The sequence below is a fragment of the Macaca nemestrina genome, chromosome 8 (genome assembly GCF_043159975.1).
Source record: "Macaca nemestrina isolate mMacNem1 chromosome 8, mMacNem.hap1, whole genome shotgun sequence".
In the NCBI taxonomy this organism is placed as follows: domain Eukaryota; kingdom Metazoa; phylum Chordata; class Mammalia; order Primates; family Cercopithecidae; genus Macaca; species Macaca nemestrina.
The window spans coordinates 144,771,844-144,787,668 of record NC_092132.1 but is presented as its reverse complement, the minus strand read 5'-3'; the positions used below and the strand labels follow the sequence as shown (position 1 = coordinate 144,787,668).

The window sequence follows — 15,825 nt, the reverse complement described above, 5'->3', positions numbered from 1 at the left end:
ACTATTAGGGAGATGAGAAGTTGGGGCAGATTCATTACGTTAATCTGTTCACTCATCCCTCTCTATGTCCCATAAGAAGGTCTAAAGATGTGTCTTTCACCAAAGCAGTAGGAGTGCATCAATGAAGGGCAAGGGGCAATGTGGTGGAAGTGGTTAACTGTCCACAAAAATCATGCCTCCCTTCCATGTTGTAGAAGGATACTAGAAAGTGTCTCTGCCTGGCTGCGCATGGTGGCTCCCGCCTGTAATCCCAGCACTTTGGGAGGCTGAGATGGGTGGATCACAAGGTCAAGAGATTGAGACCATCCTGACCAACATGGTGAAATCCGTCTCTACTAAAAATACAAAAATTAGCTGGGCATGGTGGCACACACCTGTAATTCCAGCTACTTGGGAGGCTGAGGCAGGAGAATTGCTTGAACCTGGGAGGTGGAGGTTGCAGTGAGCCAAGATTATGTCGCTGCGCTCCAGCCTGGTGACAGAGTGAGAGTACCTCAAAAAGGAAGGAAGGAAGGAAGGAAAGAAGGAAGGAAGTAAGGAAAGAAGGAAGGAAGGAAGGAAGGAAGGAAGGAAGGAAGGAAGGAAGGGAGGGAGGGAGGGAGGGAGGGAGGGAGGGAAGAAAGTGTGTCTGCCCATCCAGACATTGCATTTCATAATGTCCCCTTTGCATCTAGGCAAGACCATGTGACCAATTTTCAACACTGGAATTTAAGCATAAGTTAAAAGGTCTGCTGACTTCACTGTTATTCCTCTGATGGTAGTACGCATTGTTTTGCTGTTTCTGAGACTTTTTTCCCTTCTATTTAGTTTTCAGCAGTTTGAACACGGTATTCCTAGGTGTGGTTCTCTTGTATTTACCTTGCTGGTGACACACAAAATTCTTTCAGTTGATGAGTTGATGTCTTTCATCAGTTCTTGGAAGTTGTTACCCAGCGTATCTCCAAATACTGACTCTGCCTCAATTTCTGCTTTCTTCTTATTCTAAAATTCCTAGGCTTGCTTTAGCAGTTCTTTATGCCCTTAAACATAAGGTTTTTGCATTTTATTTGAGTTTTCTGGTTATTTTGGGCAAGTGCTTTAATTTCCTGCAAAACTTTTCCATCCTGCCTGGAAGAGTAAGTTCTTATATAAAATTCTTTTACTCTGTAGTTTAAATCTTTGTTTCAAGAAAATTGTCTTTATTCCTTCTGTTATGGATTTGAAAGGCTTTTCAGTTCCAATTTTTTCCCTTTTCATTACTTCAGGTATACTGGTTACTCACATGCTGGGTGTAAGTTGTCCATCCCCTGTGTCTTTCATCTTATTCCTGCAATTCCGCATTGAATCATGCATGAATGTTTGCTGCATTCTTCTTCTTTTTTGTTGGTTGGTTTGTTTGAGGTGCAGTCTTGCTCTGTCTCCCAGGCTGGAGTACAATGGCATGATCTCGGCTCACTACAGCCTCCATGTCCCGGGTTCAGAATCGTTTGAACCTCTACTTCCAAGGTTCAAGCAATTCTTGAACCACCACGCTCGGCTAATTTTTGTAGTTTTAGTAGAGACGGGGTTTCACCATGTTTGCCAGGCTGGTCTTGAACCCCCAACCTCAGGTGATCTGCCCACCTCAGCCTCCCAAAGTGCTGGGATTACAGACATGAATCACTATGCCTGGCCCATGTCTTCTGCACTCTGCATGAATAGCTTACATCAGCCCACATTGTCACTTACAAGGTATTGGGTTCTTATTTTGCTGTTTCTTGTTTGGTTTTAACTTCATCATTTCTATTTTCTTACTTTTTATGTTTCTATCCATTTCCTTTTCATTTCTTTTTTTCTTTTATAAACTTATGTATTATAGGGGCAGCTTTAATTTCTTTGAGTAAAGATGATAAAATAAAGCAGCTAAAATTTTCTATTTCCTGGAGTACATCCAACAAAATTTTGTTTTATTTAATTTTACATATATATGTGTATTTTATCTATATCTGTATCTACCTACTCATATGTAGAGAGATTTAGAAATATTGATATATATATATAACCTAATGCTAAAGTGTATTCATGTTTTTTGTTGTTTTCATACATTTTTGTTTTTGCGGTTGATTTATGAACTCAGGTTAGTTCTAACCATTCTAACCAGCTCAGGCTTTAACTCCAAAATACAAAAGATAGAATATCTTTTCCTATTTTTATGAGTTTTTATTTTTGAGGCAGGGTCTCATTCTGTTGCCCAGGATTCAAGTGAAGTCATGTGATCATAGCTCACTGCAGCCTCGACCTCCTGGGCTCAAGTCATTCTCCTACCTCAGCCTCCCGAGTAGCTGGGAGCACAGGCATGCACCACCACGCCTGACTACTTTGTTGTATTTATTGTAGAGATGGGGTCTTGCCATGTTGCCCAGGCTGGTCTTGAACTCCTGAGCTCAAGTGATCTGCCCGTCTCAGCCTTGCAAAGTGCTGGGATTACAGGTGTAAGCACCGCGCCTGGCCTTTTCCTATTTTTCTTGAGAATTAGCATGAGACCATCCCTCTTTATCTATAGGGCTGGGTATTCACGATTTATGTTCTCGATTTCTCTATTAAGTCATTCTTCTGTTTGAGGAGAGGAAAGAGGAACTGGAGCTGGGGCCGGAGCCCGGAACAGTCACCATGTGGGAATGCTGTTGCTTTCTTTCTGAAGAGGGCCTGAGTCTGGGATTGAATCCCATCAGTTTGGGAACCCTCCTATTCTGGAAAAGCATCCATGATTTTCGGCAGCCCCTGCTCTTTGTGATTATCTCCCCAGAACTCAAAGTCTTCTTTTTATTCCTGAGCCAACACATAATTTTCCATAAACAGTGGAAACATCATCCACAAAATCTCTGTGCCCTACGTTATACCCCTGCCAGTCAAGCAGCTATGTCAGGGGTAAAAGAAAGGCACCATATTGCGATACTGTCCCCCATAGCCTGCTCCCTGGAAGGATGAGGCTGTGAAGGTAGCGCTCTCTGTCCTTCCCATCATTTCCCAGGTTACCAGCCCTTGGCTGCCTGAGCTGTGAGTGCAGGTGGAGCTTCATAGAAGTTCCTCACTTTGTTTTGCTGAACATCCCTGAGAATGCCCCAGAACCGGGGAGCCACGTGTGGATTTCCAGCACTAACTAAACATGAAAATGAAGAAAGTCTGAATGAGAAGGCACAGGTGCGAGAATAGGAAAAGATATTTGCAACACCTGCAACTGAAAACTGCATTGATCTGAGAACGTATTTAACACGTCCACACATCAATAAGGAAAAGGAGAGACAATCAACCAAGAAATGAGCGCAAGACACAAGGGCCGAACAAACACCTTGAACAAAGAGGATCTTCAGTGGCCAATGAAAATGCAAAAATGTGCCAGACTTGTTAATTATCTAGAAAATGCAAATTAAGACCACACTGAGATGACTCTATAACATTCCAGAAAAGATAACATTACAAATATTGATACATTGAACATTGGCAGCATGTGAGCCAACAGGAACTTTCAAAGTCTGCTATTAAGAGGGCAAATAATTGGAAACCACGTTGTCTGTACCTACTACAGATGGGAATATATTCGCCTGTGACAGGAGCTCTACTTGTTGTTATCCACCTGTATGAGTTTCCCATAGCTGCTATAACAAATCACCACAAACTTAGTGACATAAAACAACATGAATTTATTACTCTACGGTTGCGGTCAGAAGTCCAAAACACCTCTCACTGGGCTCAAATCAAAGTGCTGGCAGGAGGCAGTAAGGGACATTCCATTTTCTTGTCTTTTCCAGATTTCAGAGATGTTCCGCATTCCTTGGTCCATGGTCCCTTCCTCCATCTTCGAAGTCAGTATCAGGCCAAGTTCTTCTCATGCTGATCTCTCCCTGGTCCTCTTTTCTGCCTCCATTTTCCACTTATAAGGAATTTTTGTAATTACATTGGTCCCATTTTGATAATCTAGATACCCTCTCCATCTCAGAATCAACTGATGAGAAACCTTAATTTCATCTGCAAGCTTAATTCCCCTTTGCCATGTAAGCTAACATATTAATAGGTTCTGGGAATTGGACTGTGACCATCTTTGGGTCAGGCAAAACTCTGCCTACCACAATACCCAAGAGAAACTCTTACACATGTAAACATATACATGTTTACAACATACACAAGGCAACATGTGCAAGAAAGTCTATAGCAGGGCTATTCAGAGCAAGACCTAAACAAAACAAATACCTAATAATTGAGTGCTAGAGGACTAAAGTGATGTCTATTCATATAATAACAAAAGAATCAGCCATATGCAACGATATAGATGAATTTTAGCAATGGAAGGTTAATTAAAAGATTACATACAGAATGATACCAATCTTATAATATTAAAACATTTAAAATAGACTCCTATTTGTTCTAGAAATAGATATATTCCTAGAAATAAATATATATTACATATAATTACTACATATAGATATCTATAGATACAGGTATCTATATGCCTGTAGATATCTATAGTAATTAAATCACATAAAAGGATATCAAGGGCAAGCAAGCCATGAATATGAGACTCAGGATGGTGTTTATTATGGGATAAAGATTGAGGATGGTTGTTGGTGGTGATATTTAGATATTACATTTCAGCTATTGTTTAGGTAATTGGTTCATGGTTGCCTATTGAATTATTAAACATAAGGCCAGGTGGTGCAGTGGCTCATGCCTGTAATCCCAGCACTTTGGAAGGCCCAGGCAGGCTAATCCCTTGAGCCCAGGAGTTTGAGACTAGCCTGGGCAACATGGCGAAAACCCATCTTTACAAAAAATCACAAAAAATTAGCTAGGCGTGGTGGTGCATGCCTGTAATCTCAGCTACTCGGAAGGCTGAGGTGGGAGGATCACTTTAGCCGGGAAGCAGAGGTTGCAGCAAGCTGAGGTCGAGCCACAGTACTCCAGCCTGAGAGAAGAGTGAGACTGTCTCAAAAAAAAAAAAAAAGAAAAAAAAAAAGAAAAAGAAAATTGAATAAAATAAAAATACCTAATTTCTTTTTAAAACCATGTATGAACCAGTGACAACTCTGTATGAACAAAAGACGAGGATTAATATCATTCAGTGCAGCTGCATGCCAATACAAGACAGTCTCCGTTTTTGAGAATTTGATAGTTTAATGAGGGAGATAGTCGTATAAACAAGTATTTTCTTTTCACTGTGATTAGTGCTTTACAGGTGTGTGGTTTCAGGTGCTTGGACAGTTGCCTGATGTGGTCCAGGAGGGATTTACAGAAGACATGAAGGCTACACAGTTTCCCGAGTGGACAAGGGATGTGTCTAAGGCAGAGAACCAGAACTGCAAAGGCATGGAGGCAAAGAAGGGTCCTGTATTTCCGAATTTGAAAAATAACCATGACTTGTATTCTTTTGCTAGGGGTGCCATAACAAAATACCACGGTGGGCAGGATTCAATGACAGAAATTCACATTCTCACAGTGCTGGAGACTGAAAGTCTGAGGTCAATGTGTCAGCAGGGCTGGTTTCTACCTAGGCTTCTCCCCTTGGCTTGCAGATGGCCACCTTCTCCGAATCCTCACGTGGTTTTGTGCTGTGTACTTGCATTCCTGGTGTTTCTCTATTTGTCCAACAGGTATCTGTTGTATCTAAGTGTTGTTATAATGTTGGGACAAGCCTGCATGCCTAAAAGCAGAAACTTACATGTGGCTTGGTGAGGGCAATGTTCAGGGTCTCAGCTCTATATAGAGTCCTTATTCCTCAGAAAATGTGTTTCTCCTCTGGTTTTGTGTCAATCCCTTGTCTGGAACTCCCTGGGGTGCCACCTGCCTCTCTGCTTTTTCTTGTTGAAGCACGAAGCTAACGCTGCCTCTTCTGCTGCAGGAAAGGACTTTGCCCCCTCCCCTTCCATTCCAAAAGATGCTTGTACATCTGCCTCCAGCCAAGTTTAAAATATGAGCATCAGAATGTTCTTCTGATGGATTCTTCTTGACCCCTTCCAAGCTAACCCAGAAAGCATGACATATTTGGGGATAACACACCCTTTCTAACTAAACGCTGGCCTTGGCTTCTGACTTTTCCAAAGGGAGCAAAGCCATCTGCTCAGCAAGCTTTCAAAATGCAGGCTGAGATCTCCTTGACTGATATTTTTAAAATCTGAGTTGCTATGGTGGGATGATCACAAAGAGAATTGAAGGACAGGCGTTATTGCACAGGATCAAGGTCATGAGCCTGACCAATGACAGAGAAGAAAGGAGGCAGAGCCCTGACCCCTGCTTTCCTCATGCTCTGTATACTTGACTGAGCCATGGACATAGCTGAGGCCAATGCTGGTGCCAAGGCAGGAACTACTGGCCCTTATGTGAATCACTGCCCACGTCCCCAACACACATGATGAGAAAGACATTTGGTCTTGAGACAACAGACAGTGTAATCACTGGTGTCACTGAAGCAAGACAGAACGCTAGAGTAAAAGAAGCAGACGGTGCTGGGGCCTGGCTGCAATTCATTCCGCAGGGATTAGTGCCTCATATGACACACTGTCATCCTGGAGCAGAGATGGGTTTGCTATCTACCCATCCTGGCTGTTTCGCTTTAGTTCATTGTTGACATTTCAAAGACATTCTGGAATTTGGATCTGTATTTCCACTCTGACGCAGTGGTGGTTTAATAAGATCCTTCTGAATTCACAGATTGTTTTAAAAGTATTTTATTTTATTATTGTATTGTTGATTTCTAGCTTTATCCTATTGTGGTTGGAGAATGCTGTGGGTATTATTTCTAATTTTTTTTAATTTAGTGAGGTTTTTATTGTGGCCCCAAATATATTCATTTCATAATTGATATGATTTGGCTGTGTCTCCACCCAAATCTCATCTTAAACTGTAGTTCCCATAATCTTCCCCATGCATCATGGAAGGGACCTGGTGGGAGGTAGCCAAATCATGAGGGAGGTTCCCCCCACGGTGTTCTCATAATAGTGAATGAGTTCTCATGAGATCTGATGGTTTTTAAGGGACTTTTCCCCACTTCACTCTGCACTTCTCTCTCCTGCCGCCGTGTGAAGGACCTGTTTGCTTCCCCTTCTGCCATGATTGTAAGTTTCCTGAGGCCTCCCCAGCAATGTGGAACTGTGAGTCAATTAAGCCTCTTTCTTTATAAATTACCCAGTCTTGAGCAGCTCTTTATAGCCATGTGAGAATGGACTAATACAATAATGTTCAATGTGCACTTGGAAAGAAGGCAAATTTTTCATTATTGGATTTTACAACTTCAATATGTATTTATTTGTTCTAGCTTACTGATAATGCTGGTTTTTCCACATCCTTACTCAATTTTTGGGTCCACTTGATTTCTATAGGTATGGAAGAGATGTTTTAAAATATGCAAGAATATTAACATATCTTCATTGCATATTGTAGCAGTAAACATGAACTCTCATTTGTTCTTTCAATGACTTCTCATCTTAATTTAATAATGTTAAGATGTTGAATATCAATATATCATAACACTTATCTCTCATGCATTTGCCTTGCATGTCTTTTTTCTCAATCTGAAAGTTTGTTCTATTTTTTATATACTAGTCTTAGGGTTGTCCAGAGAAACAGAACCAGTAGGAGGATAGATGTAGATATAGACAGATAGATTTATTACAGGAATTGGCTCATTTGATCATAGGTGCCAAGAAATCTCACAATCTGCCATATGCAAGGTGGAGAACCAGGAAAGCCAGTGGTGTAATTCAATCCAAGTCCAAAGGCCTAAGAAACTGGAGGGCAGAGAAAGGAAGGAAGGCAATAATAGTATAAGTCCTAATCTGAAGGCCTGAGAACCAGGAGTACCGATGTCTGAGGATGGATGTCCTAGTTCAAACAGGAAGCAAATGTGTCCTTCCTCAACCTTTTTGTTCTATCTGTGTCCCCAACAGACTGGATGATGCTCACCCACATTGGTGAGGTCTGGTCTTCTTTATCCAGTCTACAGATTCAAATGCTCATCTCCTCTGGAAACACCTTCTCAGATGTGCGTCCAAATAATGTTTTAACAGCTATCTGGGCATCCCTTAGCCCAATCAAGTTGAGGCATAAAATTAAGCATCACAGTACTGTTCCTATTTCCTCTGAATTTTTTATCATTGTCCTTTAGCTATATTGTCAAAACATAACACTATTATATACTATATTGCCTTCTTCACTCTATCTTATGGTCTTAATTCTACTGCAAGTATATTATATGCCAACTATCCATCTTTATATAATACCTCTCAAGTCGTTTTGGCAGGCTTAAGTTTGTTCTGCAGTGGATTCCTTAGAAAAGGTTTATGGCAACAAAATTTTCTGAGCTCTGGTATGTTCATGAAGTTGAATGTGGCCTTTAGAATTTGAGGTCAGTTTGGCTGGATATAAAATACTTAGCATAACTTTTCTTTCTATAAATATTAAATATAGTATTCCGTTTTCTTCTAGCCTAAAGCACTTCTATCAAAAAGTCTAAGGTCAAACGCATTTTCTTTTTCTTAGGAAAGATATGACCTTTTAGCCTGGATGTTCAAAGGATTTTTTTCTTTTTCTTTAAGCCAAGTAGTTATATTGAAACAGTGGCTCTCAAAGTGTGAACCATGAACAACACATGGGGGTTCCTGAACCTTTCAGTGGACTCATTAGATTAAAAACTGTCTTCATAATGATACATTTGCCCTTTTAAATTTTGTGGATATTTGCAATGACAGTCCAAAAGAAATAGTCTGATCATGAATCAAGGCTCTAGTAACAAATTATACTATTAGTTATTGAATTCCTCACTACGAACCACTCACGGTACTAAAAGATGCATTTTACTTACAAATATCCTTGATGAAATACTAAAAATGATTAATTGTATTAAATATCAATGCTTCAGTATACAATTTTTGAACACTCTATGTGAAGAAATGAAAATTACACATCAAGCATTTCTGCTCCATGCCTGAAGTGTGATGATTAGCTCAAGGAAAAGTGTGTGTGAAATTGTTTGAGGTGCAAGTTGAACTTGGCATGTTTTTCAAAAAACACCATTTTTTCTTCAAAGAACAATTTATAGACAAACTGTAATTATTTGAATGTGGATATTTGGCAAGCATTTATTGAAAATTAATAAAAGTAATCCTGTCATTTCAAAAATATTTACTGCCAATGATAACACTGAACTTTCAGGCACATTTTAAATTTCAGAAAGCTTGGTATTCATAGCCAGAACCATAAGCTTGACAGCTTCCCAAACTTAAAGGTTTGTGTTTAAAAAAATTTCAATAGCTTTTGGGGTACAAGTGGTTTTTTTGTTAAATGGATCATGTATTCTGAGATTTTGGCGCATCTTCCACACTGTACACTGTACCTAATGTGCAGTTTTGTATCCCTGGTCCCCCTCCCACTGCCCCCCCGAGTCTCTAAAGTCCATGATATTAATATCACTCTGTATGCCTTTGCATACTCATAGCCTAGTTCCCACTTATAAGTGAGAACATATGGTTTTTGGCTTTCCACTCCTGCGTTACTTCACTTAGAATAATGGCCTCCAGCTCCATCCAAGTTGCTGCAAAATATATTGTTTCGTTCCTTTTAATGGCTGATTAGTATTCCGTGGTGTATACGTACCACATTTTCTTTATCCATGCATTAGTTGATGGGCACTTAGGGTTGGTTCCACATCTTTGCAATTGTGAATTGTGCTGCTATAAACATGAGTGTACAAGTGTCTTTCATATAATGACTTCTTTTCCTCTGGGTAGATACCCAGTAGTGGGATTGCTGGATCGAATGGTAGATCTACTTTTAGCTTTTTAAGGAATCTCCATACTGTTTTCCATAGTGGTTGTACTAATTTACATTTCCACCAGCAGTGTAGAACATTCCCTTTCCCCACATCCACACCAACACCCATAAAACAATGGATGTTTTTAATAATGGTCACTTTTTGCAGGAGTAAGGTGGTATCTCATTGCAGTTTTAATTTGCATTTCCCTGATGATTAGTGATGTTGAGCATTTTTTCATATGTTTGTTGGCCATTTGTATATCTTCTTTTGAGAAATGTCTATTCATGTCCTCTGCTCGCTTTTTAATTGGATTATTTGTTTTCCCTTGGTGATATGAGTTCCTTGTAAATTCTGGATACTAGTCCCTTGTCAGATGTGTAGTTTGCAAATATTTTCTCCCATTCTGTGGGTTGTCTGTTTACTCTGCTGATTAGTTCTTTTGCTGCATGGAAGCTTTTTAGTTTAATTAGGTCAATTTATTTATTTTTATTTCATGGCATTTGCTTTTGGGGTCTTAATCATGAATTCTTTGCTTAGGCTGATTCTAGAAGAGACTTTCCAATGTTGTCTTCTAAAATGTTTATAGTTTCAGGTCTTATATTTAAGTCTTTGATCTATCTTGAGTTGATTTTTGACTTAAAGGTTTTTGTAATAAGATTGGTGACAATACTGATGAAACTGATTTGTTAATATTGTATCATGAACTGAGTGAACATTTGGTAAATCTGCACAGCAGTGAACCAGCATTTTCCAAATAATGCCTGTTTGATGCTATAAAATAATGCATAAGTAAAAGATCCACAAAAAGCCTGATAAAAATTAATATAACAGAGTATGGAAAGCTCATTGATTTGGCTACAGATTCCATACTGCAACTGACCTTTAAAAATGACCACTTTTCAAATTTTGGAATAGTATCAAGAAATATCCACAACTATCTGAAAAGGCTGTTAAAATAGTCCTCTCTTTCCAAACTACGTATATGTGAAAGGCCAGATTTCCTTCATATACTTCAACCAAATGACATAGTGCCACAGATTGAGTGCTGAAGCACATTGAAGAATCCAGCTGTCTTCTATTAAGCCAGTCTTTAAAATAATTTGAAAAAATTTAAAACATCATGGTTCTATTTCTTTGTGTTTTGGAAAATAACATTATTTTCATAAAGTATTTTATTTATATTATCAATCAGTTTATTATTTTAAAATCAATACATTTTTAACTTTCTCAGTGTTAGTTTTCTAATATGATAAATATTAATATATGTAACCCATGTAAATATAAGATCTTTGGGATTATCAGGAATTTTTAAGATTGTATAGACATCCTAAACGAAAACATCTGAGAACTACCGTATTTAAATACGTCTCAATTTTGGGCATTTTGGATTGATTTTTCCAGCTCAGTAGAGTGCCCTTTCAATAGGTTAAAGCTTTCCTTTATTTCAGGATATTTTTAACAAATATAACTTTCAGTAATCATCCTTTGCCTATTGCTTTCTTTCTTTAGGAAAGTCTATTATACATATGTTAGATATTTATTATCTACTCTATCAATCAATTACTTGGAAAAAATTAATCTTTTTTTCAGACATTTTTCTGTTTCTATCTTTGTATTCCCTATTATCCATATAGTACAATCCACAGAGGCATTTTGCTTATGTTACTTCTAGTTTAGTCCTCACTACATTAGTGGTTTTTTCGTTTTAAATATTTCCTTATCGCTGTCAGATCTCTTTTTGATTTTTCCTTCTGGCATATTATCTCATTTCTAACTCTGATTTGTGCTATTCTTTAATAGCTTTTTTCATTTAAAAATTTATTTGATATCATTTGCATATATTTGGCGATGGTTTCCATGTACTTTATAGTCATATTTTCTGATGTGCCATCATTGTCAATAGAAATATTAGTCTGCTTATTTTTTCATTTTTAAAAATAAATGTGTGAGTTAAACTCAGTATTTTCCTTCTGCTCATGTTTTAATGAAATGGTATAGTAAGGAGCTTCTCAAATGGCTTCCAGTTATGCCCACCTACTTGTGTTCACTACTGTACACCTTCCTCTTCCCCTGAGTACCTTGCTTCTAATCAATAGCATACTCCACATGGAGGGGATCGCACTTCTCAATGATTAAAATACTAAGGATTCTGGCTTCCATCTCGCTGTCAGACCCACTCCCTTGCTGGCTGTTGTTAAAGCAAGTTTTTCATGTGGAGGAGGCCACTTGGCAAGAAACTGAGGGCAGCATCCAGCCCACAGCCACCTAGGAACTGAGCCACTCAGTCCAACAGCCCTTGAGAAACTGAAATTTGGCCAGCAACCACACGAGTTTGGAAACAGATCCTCCCTCCAGTTAAGGCTCCAGATGAGATCTCACCCAGCACGGGGTGACACTTCGATTGCAGCCTGTGAGACACCATGAAATCTGAGCTATGCCCAGATTTCTCACCTGCAGAAACTGAAGTAATAAACATGTGGCTTTTGTAAGCTGCTAAACTTACGGTAGTTTGTTACACGGCAATAAATAACCCAGATGGGTTCCCCTGTGCTCTTTGGAGAAGGGTAGCTCTTATAATTTCACAGCTCTGGCTCTCTAGAATTGTGACCACAAAATACTGAATACAGTATTATAGCGAATTAATCTCTCCTGAGGAAGCATTTAATGACTATGTCAACATTTCAAATACTGTGTTGTAACCGGAGAGTGGAATCAGCTTCCAATGGTCATTTCATTAAATAAAAGCCATGTGAAAACTGTGTAAAATTTGTTTAAAATTTAATTATACTAAAATCTTAAAGGAGAAGAACTTCTGGCTATAACTTAGTGATGAAGTCAGCAAGTTTTCTACCTAAAAAGCAATTGTAAAGCTGGACAAAATTAACCATCTTAGCACTCTGGAAATCAAAGGCATATAATAATCTGAGAAGTAGCTTTGCTTGAAAATTTGCTGAGCTTCAGGTACGAACTGTGGGAATCTTGCCCTGTGGCTGTTTCCATTCCTCCCAGCTTGGTTGACACAAAAGTTCTGCTGAGACAGAACTGTAAGTACTGGAAGATTCCCTGCCACAGTGAAAGGAGACTCAATAGATTCTTAGACAAATGAAAAATCTTGGTGGTAGATTAGCAGGGAAGTCCAAAGGCTCTACTAGCTTGAGGTCTGGTAATGATTGGGACAAACATATTCTTCGATTAAGCTGCACATATGTACCCCAAAGACCAGAGAGAGGCTGAGCTATCCACACATTCCTGGCTGACCCTGGGGCTGTGTTTATGCACAGAGGAGACATGAAAGGGCTTGCTGGAAAGTAAAAGCTAGGGAAGACTTTAAAATGGCTGAACTTCGAATGCACTTTGCTAATCAGACATAGATGAATTGGCAAACGATGGAAGCCTTACTGGATAAAGCTGTATGAGCCCAGCCTTACCTAATCGACTGCTTGGCCACCATGCTACACAGGCACAAGATCAACCCAGAGGAAGTCAGGCTGAAAAACGACGAAGCAGAGACATCAGAGTCTACACATCATAAGGAAAACAGATTTCACCAACTGAGCCCAGGCAGATTACTAAACAAAAAATAAAGAAAAGAAACATACAAAAACTCCAAAATGATCATTGTTACAATTTTCTGGGGGGAAAACAAGCATCTAGAGTTGTTACAATAAATAAATAGAGTATCCCTTATGTAAAATGCTTGAGACTAGAAGTGTTTCAGATTTTGGATTGTTTTGGATTGTGGAGTATTTGCATATGCAAAATGAAATATCATGGAGATGGGACCCAAATCAGTCTTAACACAAAATTTATGTATGTTTCTATATACCTTATATACATAGGCTGAAGGGAATTTTATATAATATTTTTTAAAACTTGGTGCGTGAAACAAAGTTTTAACTGTGTTTTTAATGGCAACAATGAGGTAACGTGTGGAATTTTCTACTGTGGCATCATGTCAGTGCTCAAAAACATCTGGATTTTGGAGGAGTTCAGATTTCAGATTAGGGATATTCAACTTATATTTAAAATGTGTAGTTTTTATCCAAAAAATTTATAACATATGCAAAGAAACAGCAAAATGTGATCCATACTCAGGAAAAAAGTTAATAGTGTTTTAGTATCTGCAGATGTTGGATTTAGCAGATGAAAACTTAAAAGCAACTGTTATATTTAAATTGCTAAAGGAGACCATTTTTAAAGAATTAAAGAAAAGTAGAACAAAAATGAATTAACATATAGAGAATTCCAGTAAGGAGATAGATGTTGTACGAGAAAGATTCAAATGTAAATTCTGCACTTGAAATGAACAATTGACATAGAAATTCACCAGATGGGTTCAACAGCAAGTTCTAGATGGCAAAAGAACTATGTGCATGAAGACAGATCAATAGAAAGTATCCCATCTTAAAAACAAAGAAAATGCTATTGAATGAAATAAACAGAGACTCAGAGACCTGTGAGACAAAGCCACATATGTATAATGAAAGTCTCAGGAAAGGAGGAAAGAGAAAAGTACAGAGAAAATATTTTAATAAATATGGCCCCAAACTTTCCCATTTTGATGAAAAATATCAGAATACATGCAAAATAGCTCCAAAACCTCCATATAAAATAAATGCAACTATATTCACACCTAAACCCATTATAGTTAAGTGATTGAAAGTCAAAGAGAAAAAAAACTTCAAAAGTAACAAGAAAAAAATGGACTATATTTACATTTCTAGGGAGCCATCATCATGATTAATAGCTCACTTCTCACCTGAAACAATGGAGGCCACGCAGTAAAGAACATATTCAAAAGCACTGAAGGAAAAAACAATTATCAACTGAGAATTCTATACTTGCCCAAGCTATCCTTCAAAGATGAGGCAGAATAGACTTCTGGTGCTGGACAAAATGAAGTAGATACACCTCTCCCTATTTTAGCTAAGTACAGCTAAAATCTCTGAACATTATAAATAAGACAAGTATAAAAAGACTCTGAAAGGTGGAGAGAAAAGGCAGATCACCTAGGTGTCTCAGGACCTGAGGAATAAGAAAGCGATGAGTTCCATGAATTCCCCTGTTGTTTCATATATCCCACACTGAGTGCTGGAGACATCAGCGACCTGAGAACACCACCAACAGCAAGGCAAAAAAGCCCCAGGAAAAGTCTTCTCTCTCTAGCCAAACTACAAGAAAATGGGCAATCTAAAAATACAGAAAAGAAAAAGAGGAGAAGGCTGAAAAGGCATTTAAAGAAATAATGGCTGAAAAAGTCCCCAATTTGGCAAAATACATAAATCTATCTATTTGAGAAACTGAGTGAATCCCAAATAGTATAAATCCAAAGAAATCCATGCCAAGACACAACCTAATATAGAGCTTCTGGAAACTAAATTCAAATTAAAAATCTTTAAAGAGGCAAGAGAGGAATAGCACATTATCTAGAGCCGAACAAAGATTCAAACACTGTAGATTTCTTATCAGAAATCATGGAAGCCAGAAGGAAGTAGCACATTTTTCAAAAGCTGAAACAAAAATAGTGTCAAATGTGAAATTCCATATCCAGCAAAAATATCCTTCAGGAATGAAAGAGAAATCAAGACATGTTCAAATAAAGGAAAACTAAAAGAATGTGTTACCACTAGACCTATCCAAAAAGAATGCCTAAGAAAATGGAAAGAAATTAAAACAAACAAAAAAAATTTTTGTGAGACCAGTCTACCAACATGGTAAAATCCTATCTCTACTAAAAAAACCCACATAAATTAGCCAGGCATGATGGCATGTACCTGTCGTCCTAGCTACTTGTGAGGCAGAGGCAGGAGAATCACCTGAGCCTAGGAGGTAGAGGCTACAGTGAGGAGCCAAGATCACACCACTACACTCCAGCCTGGGTGACAAAGCAAGACCCTGTCTCAAAAATAAATAAACAAATACATTTTGTAACATCAGGAAAAAAGAAAGAATAATGAAAAAAGTAAAAATAAGTATAAAGGCCAGACGTGGTAACTCACACCTATAATCTCACCACTTTGGGAGGCTGAGGAGGGAGGATCGCTTGAGCCCAGGAGTTTGAGACC

At 38.4% G+C, this 15,825-nt stretch overlaps 1 protein-coding gene across 3 annotated transcripts in view; it reads right to left on the bottom strand.

Moving 5' to 3' along the window:
* The window catches only part of LOC105491161 (methionine sulfoxide reductase A), a 412,862-nt gene that overhangs the window by 7,587 nt on the left and 389,450 nt on the right, over positions 1–15,825 (bottom strand). The gene's annotated exons all lie outside the window — the stretch shown is intronic.